Consider the following 15,801-nt stretch of genomic DNA (forward strand, 5'->3'; position numbering starts at 1 on the left):
TTACCCGACCCGGTTAGCATTCTGACTCCAGATTGACTGAGAATTTTTCTCAAATTTCCCCAGAATGCTCAGCTGAGATGGTTCTGACCCGGTTAAATCCTCAGAACAATTCAGGAAACAACTCGCTAATAGTAGAGCTAACTCTTAGCTTAGCGTCTTGCTAACTTTGCTAACGATTAGCGCACTTCGCTTCTCTTAAGTTCATTTTTCCAGACATATTCTTAGGTGTGAATTTACTTGACAGTTTTGTAAAAATTCAGTTGAACAAAGTTCTGTGTTGAAGTTTAGATTATTAACTATTAAAAAATCTTCTAATAGTTAGATGATTATATTCATGCTCTTATTTTGAAGGGGTTGAAGTCTGTTTATGCATAAATTCCATTTCCTCTCTTCATGTTCGCTCCCAAACAGTAGAGAACAAAACATAAACATGATAACATGAATACAATATCTCAAGTAAGAGCAAAAAGTATTTAGTAATTTAATATGATTAAGTACTGAGTGTCTGATCAAAAGATTTAGCAAAAAATCTGAAGTTACATAGTAACAGTAAATTCTGGAAATTTAAAAACTGAAATAAAAAAACTTAACATGAATTAATCAAAAATAACATAAAATAGATTTTAGGCAGAAGAAACTTTTCCAAACTGCTGACAGGTAAGTAACGCACCGTGGTGGCGTTAGCTAAAAAGCTAGCTGTGCTAACCCTAAAGCGCTAATCATAAACATTAGCCCTGCTAATGCTAAAGCGATATAACAACATGCTATTATCAAAAGCTAATGCTAAATCACCAAATGAAAAATTAGCTTTGCTATTAGCGCATTAGCAGGTTAGCATACCGGTAGTTCGGGTGTTTACTGCACCTTTAATTTACCTCCAAACATTAAAACAGTTCTCCTATAAACACATTTTCTCCAAAGTGTTACTCAAACCGCAAGTTAATCCACCTCTGATTAAATCTGTTTTAGTTTCAGGGTTTGAATTAAAATCCTGAAATAAAAGAACTTTTAGAAGTTATTCTGTGTCCCTGAGACGCTGCAGATATCTCTGCAGCGTTTGGCTTCCTAACACACTAAATGACTTGAACTTACAGAACAAGTTTTCAGGAAGAGTAAAGCCCATCAGAGCATGAGTTATCGCCTCACTCTGCGGTCGAGTCGCTGATTGTGGGAATCTGTGTGAAACCACCGAACAAGTGAACCCAGAAACAAACCCGCAGTGAAGAAACGGATGACAGCATGATTTACTGTGAGAAGGTCGTCAGTGATGTGGAGGAGTTTGTTTAATATGAGCCAAAAAAGGATGTTTCCACCGAATCCAGAGGAGCTGCAGGTTCCAGCTTTAAACGTCTTTCAGTCGAGAAATCAGGACACAAATGACTCCCTGACCTCAGTCGATCCTCTGACCAGCCCATTTTTCTTCTTTCTGCTTTATCGTGTTTTCTGTAAAAACATCTTCAGTTAGGAAATGTTTCTCTGGTTCTGGAGTTTGCTGACAAGCTGCAGTTTTTGTTTTAACAGAAAACTGTTTGGGTTTTTAGGCCGATATCTGACTTAATCAGACGTTGTGCAGCCGTTCGTTTGGTCGACCAGAAGAAAGGCAACAGGAAGTACTTTTACAGGCCTCCTGCAGTCCACACAAAAGAATACATATATTATTTTGACGTAAATAAAATGAAACCACAAACCATTTAAAAATCATTTTTCTTTATTTATTGTGACAATTATTCTACAAACTGTTTTAACTAAATGATCCAGACGGGAGAAATCCAACTAACTGGAATTATTTGACATTAAAGGACTGAAAGCTGGCATCGATACGTTTTCTTTAAAAGATCCTAAATCTGTTTCAACAATCTGAAAGAATTTGATTCCAGATTTTATTATTTTTCTACAGCAGAGGAAACAAAATGTCAGTTTTATTGCTAAAATATGTGAATATGCAGCTCAAGATGTTATTAAATAAAACATATCTAAAAGTTAAACTCAGAACGCAAATTAATGCAGAGAAAAGTACTTTTAGCTGAGCTTCAAACTATTTTTGTTGTTGTTTTACTGGTTGTAGCAAAATAATCTGCAGATATAAATGATGTTTAGCTGCTAAATATCTTTTCACATTAAAGCAGAGAAATATTTGAAAAACTTAGAATGAAAAATGGATAAACAGAAGCAGCTTGCTCACCTTTATTCAGGTTTTCTTACCTTTAATCTTCACATATAGATTTACATTCTGTCCAGATTGAAATATTTCCACGTTACACATTGAAGATAAGCATATTTAATAAAGTGAAATGTCTTTAGCAATGCTTAGCTTTTGCACTCTTAGCCCATCTTCCTCCAGGCGTAGAATTTCTAATCTAGATGTCTTCTGTAATTTAGTGTTTGCAGATAATTGAGTGATTAATGGAGGAAATATGAGATCTCTGTTTCTGTGGCCTTCAGTCAGACTTTCTTTGTTTAGTTGTGAAACCTCCGCCGCTCTGTTTTCACTCTCCAAACCACCAACAAACCGGGAGACAAAACCCTGAAACATGAGCGATCATGTCATTGGTTCAGAGCGATGCAGACGTGTTTCAGTTTTCATGTTTGAATCTGTCTGAGAAACATTAAAATAACTGTGGCTAAAACCAAACACAGCAGATGAAACCCTGCAGGTCACAGAAACATCTCACTCACCACAGGAGGCAAAAAATAAAATGCCCCAGCCATCACATCCGCTTCGCTGCGCTAGCCTTAAAACACCAAACAAACATTAGTTCTGCTAACAGTAATTAGCAGAAGCTAACGCTAAAGTACCAAATTAAACTACCGTATTTTCCGCACTATAAGGCGCATAGAATAGACGCTACAGTAGAGGCTGGGGTTACGCTATGCATCCATTAGATGGAGCTGCGCTAAAGGGAATGTCAACAAAATAGTCAGATAGGTCAGTCAAACTTTATTAATAGATTACAAACCAGCGTTGTGAAAACTCGTTCATTCCCAAAATGAATAAACAGCTGTTTTATTATTTTCCCCGAGGTAAAGTCAGTGACGTGGTATTTTGGTGACACAGTTTATCTTTTAACAACAGCAAGGTATAAGATATAGTGGAGGGGAACTTTTCCTCGATTCAATAAACGCGTAAAAAACAGTCTGATGCTGTTACGGTAAATCAAATCACAATATATATCCACTTCCGCTATAACCATTGATTGGTTCATGTTAAATTCTCTGCTGCTGCTCTGTTCCCGTGTTTTACTGCATGACTGATCGCCTTGAGCTTAAACTCTGCGTTGTAAGCGTGTCTCTTAATAGGAGCCATTTTGGGGTCTTTACACAAAGCCCAGCCTGCACCGCAAGCTTCTTCTTCTACGGGGGAAAATGAAGTCGGCGGCTGCTTACCGTAGTTGCGAGACCAGTTGTGGCTCAATATTGGTCCATATATAAGGCGCAGTGGGTTATAAGGCGCACTGTCGGCTTTTGAGAAAATTGAAGGTTTTTAGGTGCAACTTATAGTGCGGAAAATACGGTACGATGAAATCCACCACGTGTCAGTGAGACGTTAGTTACGGCATACATCGCCCTCTGCAGGGTCAGATTTGTTATTGCACACCTTTCTGAACGGTTAGCGCTTCAGGAAGTGGAAGTAAAACTTTCACGGTTTCAGTTTTCTAGTTGCTGAGTTTTGCTAACCCTGCTGCTGTTTTAGCCTGGCCTGGTCAGGTTTTAAACGGTTTCCTGTGGGACTACAGAGATGCATTCTGGGTAAAGAATGAACATCAGGTGGAAGAACATACAGACAGGAAATGGAACCACTGCATAGACGCGCTTCACCAACTTCAAAATAAGAGCGTGAATATAAACAAACTGAAAGTTTATAAACAGCAAAGTAAATTTAAGCAAAGTGCTCTAAATGTTTTCAAAGTTCCCTAAAGCGATAAACAACAACAACAAAAAAAACATGCTTCTCATGTGACATCACTTCCAGGAACTTTGTAACTGGCTGACAGCCATCTTGGTAGGCAGTTGCTATGGTGTTGCTATGACAACAATAAACAGTCACCAGAACCTCTCTCTTCACATGGAGAGTTTGTTCGTCCTTTGAGATGTTGAATCTATCCGACCAAAGTCTTCAGCTGAAGTTCCTCTGAACTCATTCTTCACTGTAGCATCAGATCAGATGCATTCTGGGTAAAGACACATTTACCCAGAATGACACATTTTCCTTCTCCGTCTCATACGGGTCGATCCCGACAGCAGCCATTTTGTTCGTGTATATTTCTAATGCACATTGGTTCATATATTTTTGATTTTTTGCGGTCAGCTCTGCTCTGCGCTTGCCTACCAAGATGGCGCAGATCACTTCCAGTTCTGACTTGTTGGAACTACGTGTTAGCTCCACTCTGAGCGCGTTACCAGATCAGTGTCCAGCTCTGGTCATCTAGAAACCATCTGACCCAGAATGACACAGAATTTCTAATCTAGATGTCTTCTGTAATTTAGTGTTTGCAGATAATTGAGTGATTAATGGAGGAAATATGAGATCTCTGTTTCTGTGGCCTTCAGTCAGACTTTCTTTGTTTAGTTGTGAAACCTCCGCCGCTCTGTTTTCACTCTCCAAACCACCAACAAACCGGGAGACAAAACCCTGAAACATGAGCGATCATGTCATTGGTTCAGAGCGATGCAGACGTGTTTCTGGGTGATCCCAGCGTCAGAAACCACCACAAAGCCAAAAGCTCCATCTCAGATTCTACAGTTAGCAGGCTAAAGGTTAAAGGTCATGACAGCACCGCTAGAAAAACTCTAGAGCTGAAGAGCAGATTGGCTGAATAAAGAGAATGACGGCGTTGTGAAGCTTCCATGTTTTTCTCAGAAACGATTTAAACTATTTGCTGATTGAATCTTAGTCCTGATTCCTGATAGAGACTTTGTCTGAACCGTCGCAGGATTTCACATTCTCCTTAAATCCAGGTTTCCATGGTTACCTTCCTGGACTTAATGTCTCATTTTGCTGCTCTGGACCGGTTCCTATGATGTCAGGCCCAGAGAGCGGTCCGAGTGGCCCGGTCCGTTAAGCCTGGGGGGGATAAAGTGCTGAGACGGCATTTATCAGGCTGCCTGCGGCTCGGACCAACAAGCCCCGACACATCCCTGCTTTCCTTCCAACTGTCAGAAGCAGCTTCAGGACAGAGGGCTGCTGAAGTTCACCGGGTCTGAAATAAATGAGGTTTTCCCAGAAACAGGATGGTCTGAGTCCAAACGTCGGCCGGTCACCCGACCCAAACGGGTTCTTAATGGATACTCTGATCTGCAGAGGGACAAACATTTAAATCCCTTCCAGGTTTTTTCTGTTTTGTGTTGTGTAAGAAAATCTGTTACTTTCACTTTGAGTCTTTAGATTCCTGCGGCTTGTTTTTGAAATGAGATTTTATTTCTCTATCATAACATCTGGGTTCATTATTTGCTCCTCCCAGATCAGCTGCAGCACATTCTGGTGTTTAAACTGGTTTCCCTCCCCAGCATTGCAAGCCTGTCCATTTTGCTTCAGTTACTGTCAGATCCTCCTGGCTTTCAGGCCCCGGTTTGTCTGTCACCAGGTATTTGCTGTCTGAATAGTTTTCGCCTTTACCAGAGATCTGGGTCGGACTCCACTTATTTATTTTTCCTCTTAATTTGTACTGATCTTTTTGTTTTTTCTTCTTCTTTCCTGTAAATTATTGTTCAGACCAATTTGCTGCTGGAAGAGAAGTTTGAATCTGTGGCATCTCTGAGTAAAGCTTGTTTCGATAACAGCAGCTCTTCTAGCCGCCCCAGGCGCCGACATGCTGGTGCCCATATCAACTCTGCTGCTGCATGAGGCTGAACAGACCTGCAGTGTTATAACTGCTGAATTAGCTGAATTAGCTGAATTAGCTCCCACACTGTGTTGCTAACAGACCTGCAGTGTTATAACTGCTGAATTAGCTGAGTTAGCTGAATTAGCTCCCACACTGTGTTGCTAACAGACCTGGCAGCTCTGCTGAGGCTCCATTAGCAGATCAGGTTACTGATGGCATCTTAAAACAACAGAAGGTTTTAAAACTCCTTGACTTGAATTATAAAACAAAGATAAAAACTTTGACAGTAAATGTTCTTTATATAACGAATGCAGGAGAATTTTGGTTTTTGTCACATTGTTTCAGATTAAAGACATTTTTATATCAGATGAACCTGAGTTAACACAACAGAGTAGAAAAATATCCAAAACAAACCTGGATGAACATGTAAATTTAATTATTCACCTGTTTAAATCACAAGTGAAATGAATGTAGAAATTAATTCCTTCTCTGTTATTTGAGAAGTTGGGATTTTCAGGATTTATATATATTTTTTAGTTCTTACTCATTAACTTACCCTACATTTTAATTTGTCACCTTTTTTATGCTTTCATGTATATTGCAATATGTTCACACTGTTAAAGCTATATTGTTTTATTCCCCCTTAGCTTAGCATAAGCTAGCTTAACCTTAGCTAGCTGCTACGTGGTTGCTAAGTGTTCCTACCTTCCCCAGAATGCAAAACGTTATGTTAAAAATATCTATTTTAACCAAACACAGACCCGACCCACCAGGAGGCGTCAGCTGAGGAAGCCTCTAGGCCTCATTCAGCACCGGCCATGCGGCTCGGTTCCGTCCCGGTTCTGCGCTGTGATGGACGGCTGTTGGCTCTGGCTGGCGGCCAACCAACACATGACCCAACCGCTGGGAACAAACTCAGCTCAGCAGGAGGAGAAAAATGATGGACATCCATAAAACAAGAAAACCCGTCCCACGGAACCAACAGAAACTTCTGGGTTTTATTGCAACAATGTCTCTGATGTTTGTGGGGGTTTTCCAGCAGTGGCGGAGCTAGACGTTTAAAGTTGGGGGGGCCGAAGGGGGGCCAGGGCTAACTAGGGTGGGGAGGGGGGGCAAAAATGAGAATGTGTGTGTAAATATATACATCTATATATATATATTTATATATACAGGTTTTAGGAAAATGTTATTTAAAAATGTGGATATTTTAACTCTGAAGTTTGAACTAATTAATTCTGTTTCCTGACAGGAAATGTTAGCAGCGACGATGAAGAAGAGACGATCCAATCCAGTTACAGTGAATCAACAACGCCTTATTATGACTACGACTACAACGTCACCTTCGAGTATTACTACGGTAACAGCAGCGCTCCAGCACACGCAGCTTCAGCTTCATTCATATTTCATTTACTGACAGAAGAATCTGGGTTTTCTGTCCTTCCAGTGAATAACAGCTTCACCGGCTCAAACGAGGTGAGTAACGGCTCTGCTGCTCTCATTTATCCTTTTTATATCATTCATACTTTTATTATCATCCAGTACTTTCCTCTTTAGCTGCAGTAGATACAAAGGAAATCTTTTACAACTTGAAGTCTAAACAAATTTTATTTAAGAATGATTTATTTGTTAAAAAAATGATCTATCAGAAATATCCAAATCAAGTCAGAACTGGAGATGGGCTCTTATCCTGCTTCCGTTTTTACTCACTTTTTATTCAGTAAATAGAAACATTTCAGATTTAGGCGCAGAATGTTTCTGTAAAGTTTGTTTGATGAAAAGAAGTAAATCTGCTTTAAAATGCACAAACTGGAAAAATATGTTTACAGATTAACAGTTTCCAATGAGAGAACAACGGCGACACCTGCTGGCTGCAATGTTAAAAATCATTCTAAATAAATTAAACCAGAAAACTGTCAGATCTGAGCAGAGGGAGAAATCACCCAGCAGAGTGTGCAACATGAAAATATCGCATTTATTTTGACAGAAAAGTGTTTTTGTTTTATCCAAGTGGTTCATTTTAAAAACATATTTTCTTTCTCTTTCAGACTTCTCCAGAATCGACCACTACGGTAAAAACAATAGATTCACAATAAAAACGCAGCTTCCACGTGTTTCCGGTCTGATTTGTTTAAACTGAATATTTAGATTTTAAATATTTATAGATTAGTAAATTAGTAGCTCGTTAGCGTAGCTTGCTAGCTTGTGTGGATATCAATCAATCAATCAATCAAATTTTATTTGTATAACACATTTCAGCAGCAAGGCATTTCAAAGTGCTTTACATCATTACAAACACAGAAACACAGTGCAACATAGAATCAATAATCAAAACACAGCATTAAGTCAAGTTCCATCAATAAATTTGTAATTGATTACGTTTCAAATACAATCCTAAACAGGTGGGTTTTAGTTGAGATTTAAAGGAAGTCAGTGTTTCAGCTGTTTTACAGTTTTCTGGAAGTTTGTTCCAAATTAGTGGTGCATAGATGCTGAAAGCTGCTTCTCCTCGTTTGGTTCTGGTTCTGGGGATGCAGAGCAGAACCAGAACCTGAGAGGTCTGGAAGGTTGATACAACAACAGCAGATCTTTAATGTATTGTGGTGCTAAGCCGTTCAGTGATTTATAAACTAACAACAGTATTTTAAAGTCTATTCTTTGAGCTACAGGGAGCCAGTGGAGGGACTTTAAAACTGGTGTTATGTGCTCTATCTTCCTGGTTTTAGTCAGAACGCCAGCAGCAGCATTCTGGATCAGCTGCAGCTGTTTGATTGATTTGTTGGACAGACCTGTGAAGACGCTGTTGCAATAATCAATACGACTGAAGATAAACGCATGGATGAGTTTCTCTAGATCTGGCTGAGACATTAGTCCTTTAATCCTGGAAATGTTCTTCAGGTGATAGAAGGCCGACTTTGTAACTGTCTTTATGTGGCTCTGGAGGTTCAGGTCAGAGTCCATCACTACTCCCAGCTTTCGGGCTGATCGCTGGTTTTCAGTGGTAATAACTGAAGCTGTGCATTGACTCTAGATCTATAACTCTAGATCTATAGCTCTTTATCTATAACTCTAGATCTGTAGCTCTATAACTCTAGATCTATAACTCTAGATTGTTCCTCTTTAGGTCCAAAAATAATAACTTCAGTTTTGTTTCTGTTCAACTGGAGAAAGTTTTGGCACATCCACACATTTATCTGTTCTAAGCATCTGTTCAGTGATTGGATGGGGTCAAAGGTCACCTGGTGACATTGTAATGTAGAGCTGTGTGTCATCTGCATAGTTATGGTAGCTAATATTATTTCCTGTTATAAACTGAGCTAGTGGGAGCATATAAATATTGAATAAAAGGGGTCCTAGGATTGAACCTTGGGGTACCCCACATGTGACCTTTGACCTCTTTGATGAAAAGTTTTCAATTGAAACAAAGAAATCCCTGTTCTTTATGTAGGATTCAAACCAGTTAAGCACTGGACCGGAGAGTCCGACCCAACTCTCCAGTCGATTCAGTAATATAGTTGCATGATTAACATTAATAGTTGAACAACTTAAAACTTAAGCAACAGGAGAAATTTAAGGATTGAGCCAAGTCAGGGGAGTCTGAAATCACACACTAATTCATTAATATGGAGCTAAATTGGTGTCGATAAAGTTTGTTTAAAAAAATAAAAACAATTTAAACAGAAAAACTGTTTTTTAACTTTTCTTTCAGTTTAAAATCTTTTTTCGCTTCAAAACTTTTAAAATCAGTTTTCTAAAAATACAATTTAAAAACTTTCCATTTCATAAAAGGATGTTCAGTTTCAATCATTTTTGTCTGAAATTTTCAGTTTCAAAACTTTTTTTCCAATTTCCAATCTATTTAGTGTAGTTTTATGTTCAGACTTCATTTGGACTCTAAATCCAGACAAATATTTTGTAAATCAGAATTTCTGGTTGTGAATTAGATTTTGCAGAATTGTAGAATAAAATGTCTGAACATTTCACTAATTAGAACAAACTCATTACCTTAGATCAACTTTATCAGAACAAGAATCCAGAGAAACTATTCACCAGCTACGATTTAGCTTAGCACTAATAGCTAACGTTAAAACTTTACTGCGCTGAGCTTCCCCTGCAATATTTCCAGATAAATTTTAAAGCACTAATTGACTTGGCTGTTTTATAAACTTTCAGTTGAATAAAGTTTGAGGTCTGTTGAATTCTTCAAGTAGTCAGACATTAATTTTGGTTATTTTGAAGTGAGTGAAGATTGTTTACGAAGGATTTTCATTTCCTCTCATCAAATTTTCACAAACCCCAAAAACCATTTCAAACGGGAAACATTCAGATACAAAATGAGATGTAAACATAAATACAGTATCAAAGGGTATTATAGAATATGTCATGTAAAAATTAAATTGAGCTGAAGGTTCTAGTGCCGAGGACAGATATTTGAATGGTTTTCCTGTAAATATTTTCCATAATAAAAATGTTAACATAAGTTCTGCATCACTAAGGTCACATTTTCAATTCCAAATCCAACAGCCTGATTTGTTAAATACATTTTTGTCACTAAAATGTTCCTCATGTCCTCCTCCACCTGTGATGCTGTGCATCACATACCTTGTTGTTGTTGTGACGTAGCATTAGCTTCTGCTAACTAATTTGTGTTAGCATAGCATCTTAGCGTTAGAAGAACTAAAGTTTGATTCTTCAGGTGTCTGGGAGAAATCACCCAGCAGAGTGTGCAACATGAAAATATCGCATTTATTTTGACAGAAAAGTGTTTTTGTTTTATCCAAGTGGTTCATTTTAAAAACATATTTTCTTTCTCTTTCAGACTTCTCCAGAATCGACCACTACGGTAAAAACAATAGATTCACAATAAAAACGCAGCTTCCACGTGTTTCCGGTCTGATTTGTTTAAACTGAATATTTAGATTTTAAATATTTATAGATTAGTAAATTAGTAGCTCGTTAGCATAGCTTGCTAGCTTGTGTGGATAGTTGCATGATTAACATTAATAGTTGAACAACTTAAAACTTAAGCAACAGGAGAAATTTGAGGATTGAGCCAAGTCAGGGGAGTCTGAAATCACACACTAATTCATTAATATGGAGCTAAATTGGTGTCGATAAAGTTTGTTTAAAAAATAAAAACAGAAGCATTTGGTGAATCAAGATATATTTTTGTTTGCATCACAAAGAAATGTGTCTGGTGTGTTCATTAGTAAATATTGAGACCATTTTAGCTCCGTAATGAATGGGATCAGGCGCTGCTGCTTGTCTCATTGCTTTTCCGATGATGATGATGATGATGATGATGATGATGATGACATCACGTTTCATTCTTTTGCAGATGGTCGACGTCAGACAGCTCCAGTCTGAGAGCGACAACAGCAGCTGCAGATCAATAACCGACCGATCGCTGCTGATCAGCTCTCTGCTGCTGTCTCTGGCGGCTCTTTTCCACTAACAGCCATCGTTTCCATGACGATGCTGCCACTACACTCGGTTTTATTGTGTAATAAATGATTTCACTCGCATGAGGAGCCGTGTTGGTGAAGCAGCTTGAACCAAACCTTAGTGGGACGTTTGGGTTCGGACTTAAAGTTGTTGCTAATGTCTGATCAATGCTGATCCATCCAGACGGGATTTCTGTTAGCAACGATACCAGTTAGCATCTGATGGTTACCAGTTATTGATATGGGATCGTTGTTCAGCCATGATGCTGAAACAGCTGTTTTAAATTCAGGGTAATTATGACACCAGGACGGGTGAATCCTCCGGATAGACAACATTTTAGCCACATTAGCATAATAATCTGAAGATGAGTGTATTATATCCTAACTTGGACCCAAATGAAATGTTTGTTTTTGAATTTAAATCTTTGTATTTGGTTGGACTGATCTGATTCTATTTGTCTTTTTATATAAATGGGGTCTGTTTGTTCTCATGTCTTCTGAGGTGTTGGTGTTATAAAAATAAACTGGATTTACTATTTCTATTCTATTTTTTAAGAGTATTGATGACTAAAGTTTTACATTAAAACCTGAGAACTGTCCCGATAGGTCAGTCTGATTTATTAAATTTTAAGACTTTAAAGAAAAGCATCACATCATCTGCGTTCCACCTGTATCTTAGAAATCACATGTTAATATTTTAATCGTCTTTCTTTGTTACAGAGAAACCCAACAGGACCAGAACTTGGTCTGGAGAGTCAGAAATGGCTGAAAAACAGAAACATTGAGGAAATGGCCAGAAGATAAATCTGAATCATTGGTTAAAGATGGATAGTAAAACTAATTACTTTTACTTGTGTAACAGTTTGGAGAAGAACATGTACCTTTAGGAGTAGTTATACTACACCATACTTTGTATATTCACTTGAATAACTTCACTATATATAAAACAAACATGCTTTGGCCGAAATTCAGCAGATTCAGACACAAATCTACAGTTTTTGTCAAAGTGAGACCTCTTGTTCATACACAAGCTTTGCTGTTCCGTTAGTTTAGAGACATTTGAAAGTAAAAAACACTCAATAAATTATTATTGTGCTAATAAATCATCCATTAGCATTGCTTCTGCTAATCCACTAATATATATCCATCCATCCATCCATCCATCCATCCTATCCTATCAGGGGTCGGGTCGCGAGGTCAGCAGCCTAAGTAGGGAGCCCCAGACTTCCCTCCCCAGCCACTTGTTCCAGCTCCTCCGGGGGAATCCCAAGGCGTTCCCAGGCCAGCTGAGAGACATCGTCTTCCCCTCCTCCTGGTGGGACCTGAACTCCTCACCAGGGAGGCGTCCAGGAGGCGTCCTGACCAGATGCTCCTCAACTGGCTCCTCTCGATGTGAAGGAGCAGCGGCTCTACTCTGAGTCCCTCCCAGATGACTGAGCTTCTCTCTAAGGGAGAGCCCAGACACCCTACTGAGAAAACCCATTTCATCCGCTTGTATCCGTGATCTGGTTCTTTCGGTCATGACCATAGATGAGGTTTGGAACGTAGATCGACCGATAAATCGAAAGCCACTAATAGACAAGCTAATTTTTTCATTTCTGGAGATAAATTTGTTCCAGTATTATTGTAAGCAAAGAAAATAGTGTACTTCAAAAATAAAATTTGAAAAGAAAAAAATGTATTTCAAGAATAAAACTTTGAAAAAAATGAACTTTTCTCAATAAAAAAAAACTTTTGTCGTAATTTAAAATGTGTATGGAATCGAATCTACAGTTATGCCGTTTGCTATTTTTTCAATTTTTTTTAATGTTTGCTTTTAATTTCATTTTTTCTTCAGATTTTTAAACGATTTGTTTATATGTATAGTCATACGAAATTCATATTAAATTTGAATTTCACGGTTAATAGCCAGACTGGTTTTGCTAGCTAAGGCGAGCTTGCCACTCACAACATGGCGGCGAAAGACGAGCTGTGTGGGCGGAGCAAACAGAGGAGGCAGGCAGTCAAAGGAAGGAGGACTCTTCGTTTTCAGAGCAGGAAGCTCTGATGGACATGCTGCGGTGCAGAAAGCTTCACCGAGTTTATTCACGCAGAGATGGATCCGGTTCTAAACCTGGAAGTTCGGGTTCTGCTCCACCGAACAGGTATGAAGCGCTAACACCGGAAGGACCGCTGGGACTTTCACACAGAAACAACATGGAGGCATTTCTCCCACCCAGCAGAAAATCTCAGCTTCAGTTTCTGCTGCGAGAAGTTCAGTGGTGGAGAGTTGAAGCTCCTCAGGCAGGTCACGTCAGCCATGTTTTTACTCACGTAAAGACGACCAGATCTCGCGGGAATACAACGGAGTTCTGTTTTTATCCTTTCTTCAGCATCATCCATCAGGTTTCAGGTTACCAGATGTTTCTGACTGCTATAGAAATATCTATAGCATATAGATATGTCTAGATCTGCTGCTACGGTAGCAACTTTAGTTAGAATGACTGATCCTAGTAGAAATTCAGTAGAGGGAAAAACTCACTTGTGTTACAGCTGGAGTTTGTATTAAAATGTACTTTAAATTTTAAATGATGTTCTGTATAACTACATCAAACAAATACACTTCATTGCATCAAACTAAACTTAAAAAAGAGAAGAAGACAAGAAGGAGGAAACAGGGACTGAACCACAGAGAAACTGAAAGATTCCAGGAATCCTGGAGAATTATTGATAACAGGAAAGTCTGTCTGCTTAAAGGAAAATGAAAAAGAAATGACAGAAACTGAACTAAAACTGCTGTTTGGTTTGAATATTCCCGACCTGCAGATGATATTCAGACCGACTGGTGAAAAAGATCTTATTTTTTGCCTGCAGACGTCCAACAGCAACGTGTCTGCAAACAGGAGAGGGTTCTGAAACAGGAGGAGTCTGGTCTGGACCAGGAGGAACCAGAACCTCCGGATATTAAAGAGGAGCAGAACCGGACTCCTACGGACGAACAGGGAAAACCAAACAAGTGTGAGTTCTGTGGGAAAATCCAGAAACAGAAGTCGTCCAGGTCCTGAAGCATGTAGGAATATTAAATTATACGGAGCTGAAATTAATTCTTTAAATCCAAACATGGACTAAATTATTCTACACCAAAAATGTTAATGTACTATTATGGCTCTTTTCTTTCTTCCTTCCTTATTGAAAATTCACAAACTAATTTTTAAAAGCACAATATGCTTGTACTTGGTGTTTCATTGGATTACAATAAAGTCAATATTTCATATTTCATCTAATGCACGGCGCTTACAGGAATTGTACCAAACTATTTAGAAAGGGACGGATTCAAACATGAATCTCACCATTTGATATCCTGAACCAGATTGTAGCAGCCAGTTTATATCTACTGTCGAACCATGCCAAAGGTTTTTTGATAAAGATTTTTAAGGAAAAAAGTAAAACTCCAACACTAGCTACCCAAGGCTAATGCTAGCGCACCTGTGCTAAAGAAGCAGGCAATCCGGTGAGATTAGCATAAGACGATAGAAACCATGTCAACTGTCATGGAGGATGTTATTGAATGTGTGACTATAGAAATACTCCTGGAAAAACAGAAGAATGTCTTTATGCACCTGGATGAACTATAGAAATATTATATATTAGAAATAACTGGATGGAAGAAAAATGTAGAAAAGTTCATCAAAACGTTGCATTTATCTGTGAGGATTTCAACATTGATCTAAACCAGGTGCAGTCTAAAATTACCAGGCCCTGTGGAATATATAATATAATATTTATAATATTAATAAATGATTTAACTGGTTATTTACCAGTGTTCACAGTCTGTAAAACACCAGAAGGCAGTTCAGATGGTTCGGTCAGAAAAGTCATTCACATGACTGGATATTAATTTGTAGAATAAACTATACAGCATATGGAGATTTTTTCTGAATAATTAAATTACTAAATGATAAAAATAACTGTCCAGTTAAGGAAAATAAGATGAAAAGCAGAAAAATGAGCAGTGGATCACAAAAGGAAAACAAAACGCATGTACAGAAAAAAAACAACATTTTAGGGAATTTATAAAACATGAAACATGAAAACAATTAAAATGGTAATTGATTGAATCTCTAAACATTAACTTACATTTGTAATTTATCATTCCAAACGGGACAATTTCCCAACAAAATGAAGACAGCAAAGATCAAACCAATGTATAAAACTGGCAATAATCACTAATTACAGGTCTGTCTCTCTTCCCCCTCTGGTCTCTAAAATCCTAGAAAAACGTTTTAAGAAGAGACTAAAAAGTTCATAGAAAGACATTCACTACTTAGCAGCAGTCAGAATGGATTCAGAGCAAATCGGTCAACATCACCAGCCGTAAATTACCAAAGCAACAGATAGTAAGAAATTATCTGTAGGGGTTTTCATAGATCTAAAGAAAACTTTGATATCTTAATTTAAAAATTAGAACTTTATGTAGTTTTGAACTGGATGAGGAGTTATTTAAAGAGCAGAAAACAATTTGTGAAAATGGGAGACATTGAGTCTGGAGATTGTATGTG

The sequence above is a fragment of the Xiphophorus hellerii genome, chromosome 3, assembly GCF_003331165.1.
Source record: "Xiphophorus hellerii strain 12219 chromosome 3, Xiphophorus_hellerii-4.1, whole genome shotgun sequence".
Lineage (NCBI taxonomy): Eukaryota > Metazoa > Chordata > Actinopteri > Cyprinodontiformes > Poeciliidae > Xiphophorus > Xiphophorus hellerii.